Here is a 20,792-nt window from a genome sequence, read left to right on the forward strand (position 1 = left end):
TCAATATACTCTCCCATTGACAATATGCTAATACATGCAGATATCTATCCACTGCTTGCCAGCTATCAGCATTACTCATCTTTCTAATTCTTGTCAGTCTAATAGGTATAAAGTAATATCTCATTGTTAGCCAATTCTGCGTTTCTATGTTTATTTTGGGGGGGGGGTGGGTAATTTTATTCCGCAAATTTTCAGTTCATTTCTTTGGCTATTTTTGTACTGGGATTTCTTTCCTCTTCTTGTTGATTTGTAGTCTTTATATATTCTAGATATTAATCCTTTTTTTATTTTACACATTGCAAATATTTTCTCTCACACTGTCATCTATTAAATTTGTCCTTGGAATTCTCTGTAAAGTAAAATCCAAAATTCTTAATTTCCATGTAACTGAATTTATCAAATATATTGCCCAGATTTTCTGCTTTGAATATTTATTTACGAAGCTCTTCCTTATTCCTAGGTCACAATGTTTATCTTGTACATTTTTTCCTAAAATAATTAGCTAGTTTTAGCTTTAATATTAATGTCTTAAATACAAGTAGAGTTTACTGTTGTATGTGGTGCTAGGGATCCAGTTGTATTTTCTCCATAGAGCATACCAGCTTTCCCAACACTAAAGAACCCAACCTTTCCCCATTAATAGGTGAACAATGCTTAAATTTATATTGAATTCCCTTATAAATATAGACTTATTTCCCAGGTATTTCCTGTTTATTTTGCTTATTTGTTTTTGTGTGAATACTATACTGTTTTCCTAACTATAGCCTTGCAAACGTGCAAATATGTGGTATATTATAAGGTGATAAATATTATATTTATATTAGAAAATAAAACAGCAAATAAAATTACAAGTTTTTTGAGTAACGCTGAAGTTTTAGTTATGACCATCCAGAATGCCTTCACTGACAACATAATATTTAAATAAGGACACAAAGGAGGGGAGCGAGTAATCCATGCAGATAACTAGGGGAAAAGCATTCCAAGAAAGAGAAACAGTGAGTACAAATAGCCTGAAGCAGAACCATGTCTATTATATTTCATTAAGAGCAGAAAAACCAGTGTCACACTGGTAAAAATATTAAGAATATTTTTTCTACCCAAATTTATAGGAAAATCAATACCAATCCTTGTCAAATTCTTCCAAAAAATAGAAGAGGGTGGAATACTTCCAAACTCTTTTTGCAATGCCAGCATTACCCTGATAGCAAAATGATACGAAAAATTACAGGAAAAGAAAATTACAGGCCATTATCCTTGATGAACATGGATGCTAAAATCCTCAACAAAATATTAGCAAACGGAATTCAGCAATACATTAAAAGGATCATGCACTATAATATAGTGGGATTTATCTCAGGGAATAAGGATAGTTCAACATCTGCAAATCAATCAAGGTGATACATCGCATTAACAAATTGAAGGATGAAAAACGTATTATCATCTCAATAGATGCAGAAAAAGCATTTGACGAAATTCAACGTTCATTCACAATCAAGCTCAACAAAGTGGGTATACAGGGAACATACATCAACATAACAAGGGCCATATACAAGCCCACAGCCATCATGCTTAATGGTAAACATTTGAAATCTTTTCCTCTAAGATCCAGAACAAGACAAGGATGCCCACTCTCACTACTTGTATTGGAAATCCTAACCAAAGCAATGAGGGAAGAAAAAGAAATAAAAGGCACTCAAATTGCAAAGGAAGAAGTAAAATTGTCTCATTTGCAGAAGACATGATTCTATGTATAGAAAACTCTAAAGCCTTCGCCAAAGAACTATTAGAACTAATATATGAATTCATTAAAGTCACAGAATACAAAATCAATATAAAAAATGAGTTGCATTTGTATATACTAACACCAAGCCAGCAGAAAGAGAAAACAATCTCATTTATGATAGTATCAAAAAGAATAAAGTACCTAGGAATAATTTTAACCAAAGAAGTGAAAGATCAGTACATTGAAGACTATGAGACATTGATAAAAGAAATTAAAGAAGAAACAAATAAATGGAAAGATATTCCATTTTCATGAATTGGAAAAATTCATATTGCTAAAATGTCTATACTGCACAAAGCAATCTACAGATTCAATGCAAGCCCTATCAACATTCCAATAGAATTTTTCACAGAAATAGAACAAACAATCCTAAATTTTGTGTGGAACCACAAAAGACCTGGAATTGCCAAAGCAATCTTGAAAAAGAACAAAGCTGCAGGCATCACACTTCCTGATTTCAAATTCTTTTACAAAATTATAGTAATCAAAACAGTATGGCATTGGTCTTTGAAATGATATTTTTGGATATGACACCAAAAACAAATGCAACATTTGGGACTACTTGAAACTAAAAAGCTTCTGTACAGCAAAGGAAACCATCAACAAAATGAAAAAGCAACCCTCAGAGTGGGGGAAAATATTTGTAAATCATATGTCAGATAAGGGGTTAATATACAAAATATATAAATAACCCATACAACTCAATGGCAAATAAACAAACAATTTGATCAAAAAATGAGCAGAGACCCGAATAAACATTTTTCCAAAGAAGACACACAAATGGCCAGCAGGGACATGGAAAGGTGCTCAGCATCGCTAATCATCAGGGAAATGCAAATCAAAACTACAATGAGGTATCACCTCGCACCTGTTAGAAAGACTGTCATCAAAAAGACAAGAGATAGCAAGTGTTGGCAAGGGTATGGAGAAAAGGCAACCCTTGTGCACTGTTGGTGGGAATGTAAATTGATACAGCCACTATGGAAAACAGTATGAAGCTTCTTCAAAAAATTAAAAGTAGGACTACCATATGATCCAGCAATTCCACTTTTGGGTACATATCTGAAGGAAACAAAAACACTAACTCAAAAAGATATATGCAACTCTATGTCCATGGGAGTATTATTTATTTATTTCCAAGACATGGAAACAACGTAAAAGTCCATTGATGGATGAATGGACAAAAAATATGTGGTATATATAGTATACCATGAAATATTATTTGGCCATATAAAAAGAAGAAATCCTGCCACTTCTGACAACATGAATGGAACTCTACGGCATTATGCTAAATCAAATAAGTCAGACAGAGAAAGACAATTACTGTATGGTCTCACTTACACGTGGAATCTAAAAAAACCCAAGCTCATAGAAACAATGAACAGATTAGTGATTACAGAGACGAGGGGTGGGTGTGAGGGTAATGGGTGAAGGTGGTCAAAATGTACAAACTGCCAGTTACAAGATTAACATGTTCTTGGGATGTAATGTACAACATGGTGACTATTGTTTCCAAAACTGTATTGCATATTTGAAAGCTGTTAAGAGAGTAAATCTTAAAAGTTCTCAAGACAAAAAAAACATTTATAACTATATGCGGTGATGAATGTTAACCAAACTTGCTGTGGTGAGCATTTCACTATATATAAATATATATATATATACAATTTCACTATATATATAAATATATATATCAAACTGTTACATTGTACACTTTAAACTAACACAATGTTATACGTCAATTACATTTCAATAAAACATGGAAAAAATGTTTTTTAAAAAGTTACTGATACGTATAAAGTAAAATCTGAATGTCAAAGTGTGTCAGCTTCATACGCTTGTCCACTCCCCATACAGAAGTACTGCCAACAATTGGTAGGTATACTTGAAATTTTTGTTTATACTGAAGAGGTCCAAATATGCCACCCCAAATGTGCCACTTTGGCATATTATTTTGAGCTGAAATCACATGAGAAACAGCAGGTGAAAGAATGGCTTTCTGAACTCCCTCTTTTACCTAAAAGCAGGTAGTTAAATTTCCCACGAGAAAAGTACCAGTACCTGTGCCAGGAAGAAAAGAAAATTCTTATCACCAGAGAATGAGAATCAACCCAAAAGTGGATCTGTACCATAAACCCACTCAAATAACCCTTATTTTCCACTAGTTTCCTTATTTATTTCCTACTTACCGTCCCACAATTTACTGCCCCTTACACAAGCCCCTTTGTCTAGTCACATGCCCACATTTTTATCGTTCATTGTATAAAAAGATATATAAGCTTTTAGGCCTAATGGCTTCTCTGGGTCTTTATTTTCCTTCTGAGACTCCTATGCACATGTAAAAATGTTAAACAAATGTGTACGCGTTTCTTCTGTTATTGTGTCCTACATCAGATTCTTAGGCCAGTCACAGAACCTGAGAGGGTAGAAGGAAGCATTTCCTCCCCTACAATAAACACTAATATGCATCCATCCATTCATATATCATTTTTCTACACTCAGTCAAATTATGTGGTTTGTGTTGTTTTTCTTTCTCTGTTTCTGTCTCTGTGTCTCTTCCTTGTCCTTGGGGGAATGCACATGCCCCACATCTGAGCTTCTACTTGATTGTAAACTGGATAGGAAGGAACACTGGGCATGTGATGTGTAAAATTACACACTATGGAACGTTGAGGCCTATGGTACAACAGGTGAGAATTATAACTAGAATGGCGATAAATCACAGTCCATTCAAGTGAGCCATTAAGGCTATTTTTAAATATATATCAGTATCTAATTCTTGATGTTCAAGAGCACCATGAAATGCAGTGAAAATAAAGAAATTGCCTTTAGCAACAGGTAGTCCAGGAGCCAGAACATTCACATCTAAAGGAAGTGGTACTTCAATTAAAAATACTTTGGGAAGTGGCAGGGAGAATGTGAATACATGTTAAAAAGTGGGACAAATAAATAGATCAAAAATATTTATGGTAGCCAAAATATACTGCTTCTGTGTGCAATGTGGAACCCAGTCAAGTGGGAGTTGTGATGAAGAAGAGATTGGGCTGCTTGGAGCTTGTGTAGAGTTGTGTGGACATTATAAGAATAGGAAATATTTTTTTCTTCTCATATTTTACTGAACTAATAGGGAATAAAGAAACACAACAAAAAGACAAAAAGGGACATATCGTGAGTGGGCTCTATTCCTGGGGAGATAAAATATTTAAAGGTAGGGAAAAGTTTAGTGTGATCACAAGAGGGAGGAGAATAGAAAACAAACAAGCTAGACCTAAAATCTCCTTCTACTATCAGACATTACATAAATTCTACTGTCTCATATTATATTTATATTAGATACGACTGTAAATAATACTGCCACAGTGAATTATATCTTTGTTATAGTATAATATGTTCCTAAATCTCTGAATAAATACATTGGACCCATATCATGGCTAGGTTTATTGAAAATCAAAGCAACACAATTACAAAATATTTTTCCCTTCCATGTAAGATGAGATATCTTACATACATTTAGCCTAGTGTTTAGAAAAATCACCAAACAACTAAAACTACATAACTAGTGCAGTACAGATAAGCGAAGTGGAGCACAGTATGTCACTGCAGACGGTGCCCCTTTGGTATGTGAATTGTTTTGAACTGAAGGCAATTAAGACCCAGCAAACTCAAGAAAAGCTTTTTACCTCTCCCTTAAGTGTCTGAAGGAATTCAGATGGGGCCTGTACTAGGAAGGGAGCTTTTACTAGAGATTACCTTTTATATCAGAAGACTTATCTGCATGGCTAGACAAACTTCTGTCTATGAAACATTTGTTCTTCTCATCTTCCTGTGAATTGTCTTGCTCCCCTCTGAACCCGCAGCCCCCTACTACCTTCACCTTAGCTCAAGATGGTATACAAGCCTCATCGCCAGACTGTCTTTAAGTTTTCATATCATTGTGGGGCTCCCATAGATATCTAATCAAATTTGTTTTTCTTCTGATAATATGTCTTACATGAATTTAATTATTAGACAAGCCAAAGAACCTAGAAGAGTGAAGGAAAAACTTTTCCACCCTACACAAGAGTGCAACTACACGCCACAGGAGTTAGCTGAAACGAAGAGTGAATTCTGATGCAAATGCAAGTAAGAAGCGTAATTGTGTTGCTGCTCTTGGAGAAAGATACAGACGAAGACTAAATATTGCACAAAGAGATGTATTGATTGAACGGTTAACAGCGCTCCAAGAATCAATAATTCACTGAAAAGGAAGAATTAGGCTGATGCTGACATGCACATCTTCCAATAGACAGGTGCAAAATTCTGATCAATTGACCAGAAATAATGGATGGTAAATGGTTTAAATAGCTCAAAGCTACTCAGGACTGCTGGGTAGGGTTCAAAGTCTCAGCTTTGGAATAACTCCATAAAGCAAGGATGCTTTTTCTTGCTGTTCCACTCATGACTCTCTTGTGTCCACAGACTACCAGTAAAACGGTTTGAGTTGCTTCCACTTCAGTAGCACTACTATCGGGGCCTTTAAATCTTTGTGTTGTTTCTTATGAAACAGAATTAAGAATAGATATACTATGAGGAATCAAGAACATGAGGGAAGAAATCCATGTCTACAAGTAGCAAATAGTTTTACTTTGAAGGATTAGGCATTTTTTTTTAAATTCTACAATATTTTTGACAAAAATATAATGCTTATTTGACTACCCATCATGATTTTTCTGCTGTTATTCCCTTCAGTTGGGCAAATGTTGGTAGAGTCTTCATACCACTATATCACAGAGGTAGAGATAGGTCCTGGGGTCAGTTCCTCAGGTACTGTTTTGTGTCATCTTTTCAAGGCTTCCACACTCAATTATGTCGGTTTGTCTTCTAAAGCATGGCCATAAAAGATAAATATTCTAAGGTCTATTCAACTTCCCTATATGTTCACTTGCATCATTGACCTTATCTGCTGCTTCTCTTCTATTGTTAGTGCTTCTTGAGTAAGAGTTATTTCTTCCAGTGTACTAAGGCAAATCATGACTCTTTTGCATGTGTTGATGTTACACTGGGCACACTATCTGGTTTGGAACATAACTTAAGTCCTCCCTAACATATTTCCCCTCACCCCTATTCTCTAGGCACTGCCACAGGCAAAGCCAGCTGGTATTTCTTGGAACTACTCTTAGTAGCTTTGGAGTTCACAGCTTCATCTTTCCTACTGTCAGCTTTCATTAGATAAAAATTTGATCCAAAGGAAGGTTTCAATCTCTTTTATTGGAGAAATTTTTACTGCTAAGAAAATAAGGGTTTAATGTGACAGAAATTTGACCTTGTAATTATTCAGATTCGCTTTTCTCACAGTGATTTCTCAACTTAAAAAAGTAGCCCATTTCATGAAGACGTAGCCTGTTAATGGTTGGAAAAGAAGAACTGTGACTCCCTTACTAAGGTGAATAACTGAGGAGAGTTAACTGAAACTTAGGGTTGTTGAACTTTTAATTTTTTTGCTAATCTCCTAAGAGTGTAAAGATGAAAATAGTACCAGCTTAAGGTGTTTAAGCGCAACTTCTGTCCTGTTACTGACTGACCACTAAGCTATGATGGACCAGACTCAAATATGAAACATGACTTTTCAAAAAACTCTGAGTGGAGACATCAAAGACTGTATGCTGCTGGGGAAACAAACTCCACAGAATTAGTTCTAGAACTCACTAAAGAAAACAATGAAAAAGAAAGCAACGCAAAAAAGTCGGAAACAACAGCCACTTCCAGGAGGAGATTAGAATCCAGAGTTACCTAAAATGTCCAGTTTTCAACAAAAAATACCATACACCAAGAAACCGCAAAATGTGACAAATATGCAGGGAAAAAAGAGAAGTTAATAAAACTGTCTCTGAATGGACCCAGAGGCTGGATTTTGAAAACAAAGAAGCTATTAAAAATATGTTCTATTTGATGAGTCACTAGAAGAGCTCAACAGCAAGTTTGACCTAGCAGAAGAGAGCATCAGGGAACGTGAAGTTAGATCAATAGTGATTATCCCGTCTGAAGAATAGAAAGACAAAAGAATGAAGAAAAATGGACACAGCATCAGAGACCTGTGAAAAACATTAAGCATACCAACATATGTGTAAGAAGGAGAGAAAAGGGAAGAAAAAATATTTGCAGAAATTGTGCCCCAAAGCTTCCCTAGTTTGACAAAAAAACATTAATCTACACATCTGTGAAGTTCAGCAAACAACAGGTAAGATAAACATGAACAGATCTTAATAGATTAAGACAATCAAGACAATGGTGGCCTCTGAGGTATGCGAGATTTACAGGAAAAGGGTATGTGGGAACTTTCTGGGTTCAGAGAAATGTATCTATTTTACAAAATCCATCAACATGCATGTCCTTTTCCTTGTCAGCCTCTAAATAAGCAATTCTTTCTATGTGTCAAATCAGAGACAGAGTGAGACACAAGTCAAAAGGATTTTTTAAGGAAGTCTCTTTTGTTTTCTACTCAGTAGAAATTGCTGGCACTGGTTTTTGGCCATCTGCAGGTACAGCTTGGTTTTAAAATTTTGCATTAGTTTTCTGTTACTGCTGTGAGAAACTATACAAACTTAGCGCCTTATAACCACATAATTTCATTACCTTACACTTCTGTACTCCAGAAGTCCAAAATAGGTCTTACTGCGATAAAAGCATGGTGTTGGCAGGGCTGTGCTCCTTTCTGGAGTCTCTAGGGGAGAATTCCTTTTCATGCCTTTTCCAGCTTCTGGAGGCCCACCTGTATTCTGTGCTCATGGCTTCTCCCTTCATCTTCAAAGCCAGCCCTGCTGGATCCCTCTGACCTTTCTTCCTTCATCCTTTCTTTCTTCCTTTCAGTCCACGTCGGCAGCATTTCTGCTGCCACAAACTTTTTTCCCAGCTGTATTGAGGTATACTTGGCAAATAAAGTTGTGGATTTCTGAATTGTACAATGTGATGATTTGATATATGTATACATTGTGAAATATTTACCATAATAGTGTTAATCAATACATTCTTCACCTCACACAGTTACTTTTTTTTTTTTTTTTTTTTTGATGAGAACACTTAGGATCTAGTCTCTTAGGAACTTTCAAGTGTACAATACGATATTATTAACTACAGTCAACATGCTGTATATTAGATCCTCAAAATTTACTTATCTTATATGACTCACATCTTCCATTTCCCTACCTCTCAGCCCTTGGCAACCACCAGTTTACTCTATGAGTTCTATGAGTTCAACTTTCCCTTTTTTTAGATTCCACATTTAAGTGATACCATACAGTATTTGTCTTTGTCTGGCTTGTGTCACTTAACATAATGCCCTGTAGCTTCATCCATGTTGTTAAAAATAACAGGATTTCCTTCTTTTATATGGTTAAATAATGTTCCATTGTGTCTGTACATTGTCTATGCCCATTCGTCTGTCAATGGACACTTAGGTTGTTTCTAATACCATGTTCCTCATTTCCATCTGAGCCCAAATTTCAAATGGTGAAAGAATACTGTTAACCTCGCTTCCTGCCCTGTTCTCCATCTCATTCTACAACATTTAGGAGGGGGTGGACAAATCAAGGTTTATCAACAGTTAATATCTGGAACGGCTAAGTCTTGAGGGTCTATGGCCTCCAAGTGATAGATGTTAAATCTGAGACTACCAGGATGAAGGAAAGATCATGATATGAGAAGTGGCCAGGGAGCTTGTCCATGAGGCTGAAAAAGCGTGTTGACAGAGGTACTATGGAGGTGTGCAGAAACAGAGGTGATGATATGTTATAATCCAACAGATTTAACAAAGGAAACAATAAACGAATCCGCAGGACCCTTTGCACTCATCCTGTTTAACCCATCATTCCAGTGATTATGAACTCAAGAAGCCTGAAACTCAAATAATCCATGACTTTCTCATACTTATTGCAATAGACCGCTAGGCTTGTCATAATAAAGTAACACAGACTGGGTGGTTTACACAACAGAAATTTATTTTCTCACAATTCCTGAGGCTAGAAGCCCAAGATCAACGGTTGGCAGGGTTGGTTTCTTCTGATGTCTCTCTCTTTGACCTACAGATGGCCATCTTTTCCTCTTTGTTCTTCATGTGCTCTTCCCTCTGTGTGTGCTTCTCTGTCCCAACCTTTTCTTATATGGACAGCAGTCATATTGGTTTAGGGCCCACCCTAATGACCTTATTTTAACTTAATTACCTCGTAAAGGTGCTATCTCCAAATATAGTCACATTCAAGGTACTGAGTATTAGGGCTTCAACATATAAATTGGGGTGGGTGGGTGGGGCACAACTGAACCCATATCTTATCCAGCCTGTTAATGGACAGAGTTAGAAGCAGAAAGTGGTTTTCTGACTGACTGGCCTCTGAACTTTTTTTCATAATCCAGAAAGCTAGTAGATGTGAAAATTAACAGTAGTGAAACACAAAAGAATATAGATTAAAATAATTAACATTTAATGCCACTTTACCATATGCCAAGCAGTGTTTCAAATGTTAAGTTGTATTTTTCCATTTAATCATGAATATCAATCATCTTATGTCACGGTACTCTTATTATCCTCATTGTATATTACTAGTGTGGACAACATTTGAATTTAAGGTGCCTGGTTCCAGCATACACTCTCAACATTTGCCTATAGTGCCTCCTTAAAACCTAAAAATATAATAATTTTATTTAAATATTTATGAAGAATTTGGACCCATGATATAACTGTTACTTCAGAAATACAGGGGAAGGAACAGCAGAAATAATATCTAATGTTTATAACACTTTCACAAGTGCAAACTCAGCTCATCCTCTGAGTGCATACACTCAACAATCCCTTTAGATGGTTGGATTATTTCCACTTATTCCTTTATATTGCCTTTCTACCGTTTTCTGCTCTGCTCTTACCTGGAGCTGCCACTGTATCAATGGGCAGCTTTGCCTTCTGGCTTCTGGTTTGATTCCACCAATGGCCCTGGATGAAGGTTTGAGGCTGGTAGGAGGCTGAATTGGGAGGGCTTCTTCCTGGTTCCCTGCTTGGAATGTCTCAGAAGCCTAGCTGTGTCCCTATGTCCTATGAGGAAACCACCTACACACAACTCTCTGGGTTCCGTTTACAGATATTTCCTCTTGTCTCTATTAGGCCTTAAGTACCCTTCAGGTTTCCCCGATGCCAGTCCACATCAGTGTGAAGAACCTTTTTATTAAACGTTCATCAATCTGAGTTGCCATCTAGTTCCTGTGGGTGAAAGGGTAATATGTGCTATTATGATTCCAATTTAAAGGGGCATTATTTATAATTCTCATTAAGGAACTTGGGGTTTAGAAGAGGTACACATGTGGCCCAAGGCCCAGTGAGTTGCAGAATTGGGATTCAAATACGGCCCTACTGCTTAACCATCATACTGGACAGCAATAAAGAACATGTTGGAAATAGAGTCAAATAATATATAATAAATTACGTTAACTATAATAATTTTTATATTTTTCAAGAGAAATGGAGTGATATAGAATCTTTGTGAGTAAATACTTTATAGGTTTGCCATCTTAATTAGAAGACAATGTTTAAAGCAATTGACTTATTTGTTTATTTATGATGAACAAGTATTCGCTGATTGCTCCTTCTGTGCTAGACCCTGAGGTTATAATGGAAATATAAAACTAGTCCCTGCTCTCAAAGAAATTAAAACTTACACCCAGCATGATTGTGCAACCATTCAAATGAATACAAATGAGTTAAGCAAGAGATAGTGAACAAGTGAAAAAATTAAGCCATGTGATAAACAAGGTATCAAATTATGGAGTTGTTCCAATTTAGTAAAATAAAATTCGGGCAAAGGGCTTTGGAATAGCACTAAAAACTGACTCTAAGAACAGCTAGCTTTAGAATTATGTACTTGGCACCAAAGTATACTTTAATTTGCCATATTTTACAATTGCAGGAACCGAGATTTAGATCAGTTAAATAACCTGCCATTCAAATAGTACTTCAGAGAACTGCGATAAGACACCAGGGCTGGTCTTCACCTGAAGCCTAAGTGGTTCTTATCTACCACGTAATCCCTAGTCCTGAACATACACATGGAGGTCAGGGAGAATTTGGTACCAGTGCCCCCAAGTTCTCACCTCTTCCTTTGTCTTAAACCAATTTCCTCCTCATCATTTGAAGCATGAGAAGAATGGTAGCTCCTCCAAATTCTCTAATAATACTCTTTTCATGTAAAATACTTTTATACAAAAATATTTGAAACTTAGCTAAAACAAACTTGTGAGAAAATTTGTAAGACGGCTGTAAATAGAATACACAAAAATTGACTTTTTTACTTGGGCATGTGTCAGTTTGGGCTCTCCATGAAGTGGTCACTAAAAAACTAGAAACTCAAGAGATTTCTTGGGGTTATACCTGTGAAGGCTAAAGAGGCGAGAACAAGAGCAGGTGGGGAGTCCCTCCAGACTGTGACACAGTTCTGACACTTGTGAAAGGAGAAAGGAAAAGAAGGGGAGGGAGGGCCTCAAACTTTTATGCAGCTCTGAAAAAGGCTTGTCAAGGCCAACGAGAGGGCCAGAGCCAAGATTTTCCATTAGAACAATCCTCTGTCAAGCATAAAGGGCCTGGAACTAATACCACTTCCACATTCACTGCCTTAAAGCAGCCAGGGGAGACTGTGACTTCAGTGTGGAAGCTGTTACAGATCCAAAGCGGAGAAACTGGAGCCCTTCAGCCAAGTACAATCTCCATAGTAGGTTCTCTTAGTAGAGCATAGAGGTTCCATAGTAGGTTCTCTTGAAGAGCAATCAGAGAGGTGCACTTCCCAGGTTGGGAGAGACCAGTTCCAGTTACAAATAGAAATGGAGGGAAAAGCAAAAACTTACACAACATGCAAATACTATAAAATACTTAACAAGTAATTTAACAAAAATGGTACAAGGACTTTATGAAGATAATTCGGAAAAAAATACCTGATAAAATGATGAGATGTGCTTCCTATAGAGAGAGCATTAAGTTTAAAAAGATATTAACATTTCTCGTATTTACTTATACACTTCTCGTAACAACAGTCAAAAACCTAATGACACTTTTGAAAAACTAAACAAAGTAAACATTAAAAAATATGTGTGAGACTCTTCAAAGACATTTTCAAAAAGAGTGAACAGCAGTGTACATACAATAGGCAACATATCCTACAACATATTTAAAATATTATAAAAGTATAATCAATATAGGGTGGCAGTAGGACAGAAATAGATAAAAGTCTAGAAATGAATCTTAGTACACATATGAAATAATATGTGACTTCAAATCATAGGGGGATTTACTCACAAAATGATTGAATAATGATTGAACTAAAATTAATTCCTATTGATATTATCAATTATGAAACTAATATTCCTGATAAACTAAATATTTGAAATTAAAAAAATAATTGTAAAGGAAAGAGAAGTACATATATCATATTGTTTTCTATTTTCTTGGAGTAAGTTAGACTTTTCTAAGTGAGACAACAAATCTAAATGCCATAAAAGAAAAAATTGACAGATCTCATTACTTCAAAACGTGCATTTGTGTATACAGAAAGATATCATAAATAGCATGGAATGACACGCCACTCACCCATAGGGGTAATGAGTACATCACCTTTTAGCATCCATATCTTAGCCCTATGTAAGAGACCCCAGCAGCCACTGGGAGAAAAATAGGAAGAATTTAAAGAAAAAAGTGGTAGGATCACTTTAAAAGATTCACAGCATATATACATATATATATATATATATATATAACACATTTTATGAGAAAGATTGGCCCTGAGCTAACATATGTTGCCAATCTTCTCTGTTTTGCTTGAGGAAGATTGTCGCTGAGCCAACATCTGTGCCAATCCTCTTCTGTTTTTCATAGGGGATCCAGCCACAGCATGGCCTGACGAGTGGTGCCAGGTCCATGCTTGGGATCCAAAGCTGCAAACCCCTGGCCTCCAAAGGGGAGAGTGTGAACTTAACCACTATGCCACCAGACTGGCCCCTATATTCTTTTCTAAGTCCCTCTGGAGCTTAAAATATGGTTACCCAACTAATGAATTCTTTACAAGAATCAGAGGAGAAAGTGATCATCAAAATTGAGACCAGAATTAGTGACCTGAAAGATGAAAAACAAAATATTGAAAGCATAGACAGAAATGGAAATCAAGAATTGAAAATTTGAGAGCTTTTAAATTTGAGAAGAGGTCCGGGAGACCTGCTGTGATAGTAGTAATTCTAGAAGGAGCAGAATTAAGAGGATGGTTTCCTTGTTTCTCAGACAGATCAGTTTCTGAACCAGCTAGGTCACGTATCAGTTGTCTGACCGACAGTTAATCTTTGGACGTCTCACTTTTAGCGGTGATGTTGGCAACATCCAACTCACTGGTTTATTTTAAAGCTAAATATTATGATGAGTTTTAGTTTTCTATTGCTGCATGACAAATTACCAGAAGTTTATACTTTAAAACTTCATCCATTTATTATCTTAGAGTTCTTTAGATCAGAGATTCAGCATGGCATGGCTGAGTTCTTTGCTTAGGGTCTCACAAGGGTGAAATCAAGGTGTTGGCAGGGCTGTGGTCCTTTTTGAAGGCTCTAGGGGAAGAATCCACTGTCAAGTTTATTCAGCTTTGTGGAAGAATTTAGTTCCTTGTGGTCATAGGAGTGAGGTCCATGTTTCCTTGACAAATGGCACCTTCCATCTTCAAGCCGGTAATGGCCTGTTGAATCCTTCTTGTGCTTCAAATCTCTCTGACTTTTTCTTCTGCCTTACAGGTTCATTGGATAACACTGGGCCTACCTGGATAATCCAGGATAGTCTCCAAACTTTAAGGCCAACTAATTGTTAACTGTAATGACATTTGCAAAGTCCCTTTTGACATGTAAGACCACATATGCACCGTTGTAGGGAATAGGTCACGGGAACTTCTTGCACGGGGGATGGGGAGTGATAATTCTGCCTATGACAGAATGCATGTTTGAAGCCCAATGTTTAATGTATGGAAGGTGCTCATCATTTTCTATGAGGTAACAAGATGTCCTTTTGTTCACTCTCCTCTGCCTTTTATAGGGATGGCTAGAGAAGGAATTGGGAAAAGTCCCTATCCCCTTCTTAATCAACTCTTTTTCTCCATTCTGAAGCTTTAAATTCTTGGAGTAACAGAATCCAGGAAGGCAGTATGTGATGGGTAGAAAAGTAGTGCAAAGTTTCAAATACAGAAAGGCGTAAGGCCACAAAAATGAGGACACCTCACAATTAAAGAATAGCATGGACTTGTTCACTCACTAACTATTAAAAATGGACATTCATATCAGAATCCTTGTCAATAGAGACCGTGGCAAAGTGAAGTGGGAAGTGGGAAAAGTGGGAAGCTATTCAGAAGGGTGCAGTCTGGCAAAGGAAGCCCAGTGGGCCTGTGGGCTCAGATGGCCAGTAACATCATCAATATTCCAGACTGCTGACCAGGTATTATACCACGTATGTTACCCTCCACACTTCCAAGTGAGAAACTGGGCCTCTCATCTCTACACCCTGAGAAGGTACCAAGAGGAGAGAACCAGGAGTCTGGGACATGTGAACATGGATAATAATACTGATAGAGAACACTAGGGGGCCTTTCATTGTTTTATTATGAAATACAAAAAGAATAGATAATACTATAGTGAACAGTGTACCCACCAACCGTCTTTAGAAGAAAGATGTGGCCTCACCCTCATTGTATTCCTCTCCACATGAACTCAACCACCTCACACAGAGACAAAAGTAACTACTTTACTGCCTTTGGTCCACAGATACGTGTTTCTTCTACTTGATCAGATGTTGTCAAACTGCTTTCCAAATTGGTTGTACTCCTTTTTACTTCCACTGTTAATACTTGAGAGTTCCTACTGCTCCACATCCTTTCCTGCATTAAGATCACCACTTTCTGCTAATCAAATGGATATGAAGTAGTTTTAATTTGTATTTTCATGATATTAGCAAATAGAGCATTTAAGAATATTTTTTAATTCCTTATTTAATTCCTTCTTTGTGATTGTTTATTCATAATTTTTGTCCATTGTGTTATTTATATTTTTCTTACCAATTTATAGGAATATTTATACATAATGAATTCTACTCTTTGATAGTTACATGCATTACAAATAATCTCTATTCTATGGAATTTGGGTGAAATTTTAATTTTTATATAATCTCAAACAAATAAATGGTATAAAAATAGGACAAGGAATTTTGTGTACCCTTTAACCATAATCCCCAATTATTTATATTATGTCTCAGTTGAGTTATCATTATCTCTCTCTTTCTCTCTACTATTTGTAAAATCATGCCCCATGATTACTAACTACTTGTGTGTGTATTTCCTACAAATAAAGACATTCACACAGAATAGTTACCAAAATCGGAGAATGTAACATTGACACAATACTATTATATAGCCTACAAATATATTCAAATTTTTTCATTTGTCACAATTATGGCCTTTATGTATATTTGTTTTACCTGGGACAGGATCAAATCCAGGATCAGGCATTACATTTAGTTGTCATGTCTTTTTAGTCTGCTTTAATTTGGAATATTTTCTTTCTTTTCTTGGTTTTACTTGACCTTCGTATTTCTGAATAGTATATGTAAGAATGTTGTTCATTGAGTTTGTTTCCTTGTGATAGAGTAAGTCTGTACATTTTGACAAGAATATGCTAAAATTATGTGTCCGCAGTGATCATAATAAGACGCCCAATAATTTGGTATATCTCAATATTAGTGATGTTAGCTTTGATAACTTGGTTAAAATAGTGTCTTCCAGGGTTTTACACTGTAAATTTTACTCTTGCCTTTTGTTACCCACAAATTAATAATTGTGGGGATATACTTTGAGAACATGTAAATACCCTGTTCCTTGTTCAAACATTTATTCACTACTTTTATCATAAATAGATGATTTTCCCTATCATTTCTTCTATATTTATTGCTTGGGAGTCTAGTCGAAAGAAGGTATTTCTCTTGTCATTCATTTATATTGAAATAGATTAGGTGCTGTCAAACAGCTGTGGGCCAAGTTCAGCCTGTCACTTGTTTTTGTCTGGCCTGTGAGCTAAGAACACTTTTACAACTTATGATGGTTGAAAAATTATTAAAAGAAGAAGAATTTGTGACACATGGAAATTGGATGAAATTCAAATTTCAGTGTAAATGAATGAAGTTTCATTGGTGCATATGCTCATTCATTCTATGTATGTCCTTTGCTGGCTTTGTGCTACTATGGCCCAGTTGTGTAATGTGACAAAGACCATATATGGCACTCTACATGCTCATTGCTTGGTGCTGCTGCTTGAGCCACCACAAATCACAATGATGTCATTACAAATCAACAGTAATTTCATGTGCCATGTGTATGGTCAGACTCTGATGTTTTACTTTTGAATTACCAGTGTATACCCTTCAAGTAAAAAGAAGAAAATAAAGGAAAAGTAGACTTTGAATTTTACGCTTTTAAGGGTCAGTGGAGTATGGATTACCTTTATTGAAGAAATTGGTAAAGCATAGTGTTTATTATACAATGACACTAGATCTGTGCTGAAAGAATACAATATACATCAATATTACCAGAGTAAGCAGTCATCACAATATTCCACATTCATAAGAAAGAAATGGCTAGAACAATTTAAAAGATTTAAACAGAATATCTCCTCACAGCAGAGTTGTTCCACAAAAATGAAAATGAAGCTTCAATCAAAATAAATTTGTCGGTGACTTATTTGCTAACCAAGCAAGGTAAGTTATTTGCTGAAGTTGAGTTAATTACATTGAGTTTGAATAAAGCACCTAAAGAAATGTGTCCAAAGAAAATAAACTTCCCAAAGACTATATGGACTGCACCCACCACCCCATGAGTTTACTAGTGTCTTTAGGAGACCTGTGCTATGAAGAATTGTTTTAAATTAATATTATAGTTTGAATTTTGTTAGTAAAAAATTATGGAAAATTTTACTCTCTTGCTATATAAGCAACTACATGATATCTTTGATGTTGCCACTTGGCCGGCAAAGCTAAAGCATTAACTGTCTTGCCCTTTACCACAAAAGGTTGCCTCCTCCTGGTATAGGCTCATAGTTTTTTGGTTTTTTTTAAAGTTTTATTCAAAAGGTTATGATCCATACTATCATTATTTATTTTAATATTCAAATGTCCCAGAATTGGTCAGATGCAATATAGCCAAGCTGACCCTGGTGGCCTTTTGACAAGTCTCCACATTCTTTGAGTATTTGTTTACTTTCTAGTACAATAAGATGTACCAGGCTCATTTTTACTTTCCTTGCCCTCCTTCTGCAATCAGCCATTTCTCCTGATTCCTGTAAACAGAGAATGGTATTTAGAATCCAAGATCTTGGTTTTCTTCAGTGTGCTGATTGCTCACTGATTCTCATTGTTTTTAGGTCCCCCAGCAGATAGAGCTAGGAAATATACGTTTTGATGTGATATGATATGATGTGGTCCTATGACCTCAAATCTTTGAGTTCTTAAAGGATATAAAAAGACTAGAAAAATTGCTTATGTGGAGTGAGGAAGAGGAACAAGTCATTGTACCACAACTGTACAGGGCTTTCCAAGTCCTCTCTTCGATTTTGCCTTTTCAGACCGTTATTGGAATAGTGCATGCCCTCCAGAATCTTGGAAAACTAAGATTTCACTAAGCATTGGAAAATTCCATGGAAACAAAATGATTAGCAGTATTCTTAGTTTTCAAATGTATCACATCATTGTTTGGTATGGAATTGAGGAAACTAAGACAATTCTTCAGTCACAGATACACTACTGTCTTTCACTCTGGTGTAGGTACAGACTGGTTTAGAGATAGAGAACAGGGAAAGATCTCAAGAATCTCAAAAGGACTTTAAAGCATTTAGGCCAATGAAAATTCATGCTATGAAATCAGAAATTCTTGGCTGAGCTCTTCATTTTAATAAGTAGTCTATTCCTATTGATTTCTACTTTTGGGCTATGCCATTCTCACAAAACGGATTATTGTCTTAATTTACAAACACTGTGAAACAAGAGACAAGCTGAACATTTACAAGCTTCGATTACCCTCAGATTAAACCCTATTTCCTTATTAGTGAAGATACATGAAAGGATAAAAATTCTCCCCTAGGATCAAATTCTGTGTTTAGAGGAACCTGAGAATCATTATCAAACAGCAGCTTATGTAGGCAAAGGCGACTGAAGAATGGGTGAAAGCTCTGAGGGAGATGTTGGACGGGTCTGAGACAAATGCCAATTATCTTAGAACACAGAAAAGATGGGCCGAATGTTCTGTAATGTCTACTTTAAAAGAAAAAGAGGAGTGGAAGGGCATCACTTAGGATGGACAACGCTGGGCATTTTGGAAAATCAATTTAAATACTCAGTGAGTTTATAAGCTCCTTGGAAACTCCCATAGCCATAGCTAGTTGAACATAGGATGGTGCAAATAAAGACTCGAAAACAGAACACCAGCCCTCAAAGACAGGTCTCAAAGATTTACTAACCAGCCTTCACTCCCAAGGAACTTGTTGTTATAGCTTTCAAATGCATCTTGTTGTTTGTGATGTAGTTACTAAAGTTAAGTAAATATGACTACTGGTTACATGCAGTTTTCTTTATTACCTCCATCAGTTTTGACTCCTTTGCTGTTTCCAGAGTAACCAGATATCTTTTTCCTAATGTCAACATCTTACCTAATTTGTTTATCCAAACTGAGTTCCCTGCTGACTCCCTAGAACACTACTCATTGGCTGAGACAATCTATGTAAGAAGTATTTCTTTCTCAGCAACACATCAATATTTGCCATCCTTAAAATCATTATCAGAAGTGGATTTCCTACAGCTGATCTGCAACAGTGAGTAGTCAAAGGGTAGACTTTGAGCCTCTTTCAAGTCTCACCCTCTTTTCAGCATACAAATGTATTTATTTTGTTCTCCTCAATTTTTCTGTTTTTCCTCATTTTCTTTTGGACGTCAGTACAAGAACAAGAGGGAGACCCCAGACAGTTTTTTTCTCTCTATACGATCACTTTCTTACCTATTCATCAAAGAGATGCAAATAATATGTCACTTGCCAATGACAAGATCCCCCACTAATCTATCGCAAACCCCACTCTTTTCTCCTTGTTTCTGTGACACAACAGCTCTTAATAATTCTCTGTCTCCTGAGACTGTGCAAGACAGACTAAAGGCAATAATAAATAGCAAAAAAGGAGCTGTTTTTGGAATATTGGTGAGAGCTGCCTGACACTCTTTCCTCTTTTCTCAGCATCCAGAGTTTCTGGAATTGGTTTTGAGAGTCTGTGAGTGGCCTTGTCGGGTGTCTGGAGGTGTGCTAGTGACTCACACTTTCATCTTTGCCTTTCACTTCAACTTTGTTTCCTACTTCGTGACTTCTCCATTTGTCCACGTTATACCGTATAAATTCTCCCTTACACAGTCCAAATGCTGAGTTCCCCAAAGATTTTTCTGGAAAACCTGGGATGTCAATGTCAAAATAGCTGTCCATCTGCCTGTATTGAAACCATTCTTTGTGGTTTATCAACCAGTCTATTCTGTTCTCAATTCTCATTATTTGAGGTTGTCTGGACTTCATCTCCAGTGAGGAAACCTCTAGCAGGTTAGTAAGGTCTTAATTGGGAGTCAAATAACATCCCACAAAGGCTTCTCCAGAAGTTTAGATAAAACATCCACTGAAAGCAAGACAGTGTTTCACCACTATTTTGATGCTTGTTTTTTGATGTGAATGGAGGGGTTCTTAAAATGCAGATTTCTGGGACACACTCCCCACAAATTCTGATTCTACCAGTCTGATTTAGGGCCAAGAACAGGAATGTTTCCTCAGAAACCCAAATGGTTGTAAAACAAGTGATTTTCTACTCTTACTCAGCAAAACTCTAACTTCTGGCTTTCCTCTATTGTTCAGGTGATTTGGATTGTTTGCAAAGGAATTTAAATGTTGTTTTCTGACATGCAATTTAGACA

The sequence above is a fragment of the Equus przewalskii genome, chromosome 9 (assembly GCF_037783145.1).
Source record: "Equus przewalskii isolate Varuska chromosome 9, EquPr2, whole genome shotgun sequence".
In the NCBI taxonomy this organism is placed as follows: domain Eukaryota; kingdom Metazoa; phylum Chordata; class Mammalia; order Perissodactyla; family Equidae; genus Equus; species Equus przewalskii.